The 1,939-nt window shown below is 33.3% G+C and overlaps 1 long non-coding RNA gene across 3 annotated transcripts; it reads right to left on the minus strand.

Annotated features, from left to right (window-relative positions):
• On the minus strand, nucleotides 1-1,359 carry LOC107625769. 3 transcript variants are annotated; one of them, XR_002357822.1, is made up of 5 exons: nucleotides 1,041-1,359; nucleotides 911-966; nucleotides 358-435; nucleotides 134-238; nucleotides 1-20 (listed from the first exon to the last, which is right to left on the minus strand). It is a non-coding gene; the product is annotated as an uncharacterized LOC107625769 (long non-coding RNA). The 3 variants fall into 3 exon arrangements; XR_001617374.2 differs by having other exon boundaries at nucleotides 343-435; nucleotides 1,041-1,357; XR_001617375.2 differs by lacking the exon at nucleotides 358-435 and having other exon boundaries at nucleotides 1,041-1,356.

Genomic DNA, 1,939 nt, shown 5'->3' on the forward strand with positions numbered 1-1,939 from the left:
TTCAAATTTTGAAGATGTTCCTATTACACAGAAGGAAAATTGTAATAAGTTCATGTGCGCATATGCTGAAAATAAAAAAAAATGATTTACACATTTCTTTTAGTGTACATTTCTACGAAACTAAACAACTCACAATCGTCTCTTGTGTTCCCGAGTCAGTTTCTCCTTTCTTGTTAGTACGAGTTACAACAAACATCTCAGACTGTGATGGATCTTCATTGCCCTCTTTTTTTGCACGCTACAAAGAAACCATCAAGGTTACTCGAAGTCAACACAGATGAAGTCAACATAGACGACATGAAAGATGTAAAGATACTTAAATGCGAAGTACAAATATGATACCAATTCAGCGCGTACTAATTCAAAACTAACTGGTCCCATTCGATGATTCCATTTTTGTTTGGATCTATTTTCACGATTTTTCTCAGAAATAACCTACATATTGTTGTAATACAAAAATACATAAAGTTAGTTAAATACACAATATTGTTGTGACAGCCAAAGAGTTTGCAGAGAAATTTCGGTCATTTCACACTGGTAGAAGGCTTGGTGAAGAACTTGCTACTGAATTTGACAAGTCTAAAAGCCACCCTGCTGCTTTGGCAAAACACAAGTATGGAGTGGCAAAATGGGAACTCTCAAAAGCTTGCTTATCAAGAGAATATTTACTCATGAAACGCAATTCCTTTACCTATATCTTCAAATTTTGCCAAGTATGTCTTAACATTATTATTCGAGTTTTATAATTAAGTTTCAAATCCATTACTAATTAATGAACTGAAATGCACCGAGATTCATGAAATCAGTAGCTCAAGGTGCCAAGAACCATGTGAAATCAGCACAACAGAAGGCTAATAGCAACAAGAAGAAGATGCCTCAGCAACAATTTTATTTCATATATGGCTCGTACCTAATGAGATTCGTGGAAGTGATTCGGGGAGCCTTGATTGCAGCACGTAATTCCCCCTTCGCAATCCAAAAAGAAGATTATCAGGAAAATAAATTAACAAAATCTAAAACGGAAAAGGAAAACGGCGTACCAAGCAGCAATGAGAACTGAGACACCGATGGAGACGCCGATGGCGACGGCGGAGAAGGTGTAAGGAGAGATCTTAACGAGCGCAGTACCCCAAGAGCGGGCGCCACGCCACTAACCTTCGACGAACGGAGAAGCCAAGGAAGATAAAGACGATGTCCTTAGAGCTTGGGACGGCGGCGGCGCCAACAAGCTTCCGACTGCGGCGACAATGGGGGCTAGGGTTATGAATTGGGGAAAGAAAGAAGGGGGGGTTTGTTTCAATTTCCTAAAGTTCACGCGGTTCAATTTCCTTCAGTTTCCCACTATAGCATAGGTTAAGAAAATGAGTTTATTTTAATTTTTTAAAATTAAGATAATAAAATTGATATATTATATATAATGAGCCTTATATTTTTATTTTTTACAAATTTATTTTATCTAACATACCAAGAATTAATTTATCATACGCATTTAAATAAACAAATAAAATTAACCACTCAAATAATTTAAATTAATTACGATATGATGAATCTTTTATTTTAATATTCTACAATCATTTTAAAAAGTTTTAAATTATTTTTTAATTTAAAATTATTAATAGTATTCAACCTAATTTTATATTTATAAAATTAGATATAAAATTTTAATATTTAAAGTAAATTATATAAAATTATTATTAGTTTTTAATTATTAAAACTTTTTAATTTTAAAAAGAAAAAATATTTAAAATAATAAAAAATACTTAAAAATTTTAATTAATTAAAACTCAAATGATTAAAACTATGACTATAGACTCCTTTAGATCACTCCCAAAACCGTGACCATAAACCCTTTTAGGCCACCCTTCCGAAAAACTGTGACCATAGATCCTTTTTGGTCACTGTAAAAAACCGTGACCATAGACACCTTTAGGCTACCCCC

This window comes from Arachis ipaensis, chromosome B02 (genome assembly GCF_000816755.2).
Source record: "Arachis ipaensis cultivar K30076 chromosome B02, Araip1.1, whole genome shotgun sequence".
In the NCBI taxonomy this organism is placed as follows: domain Eukaryota; kingdom Viridiplantae; phylum Streptophyta; class Magnoliopsida; order Fabales; family Fabaceae; genus Arachis; species Arachis ipaensis.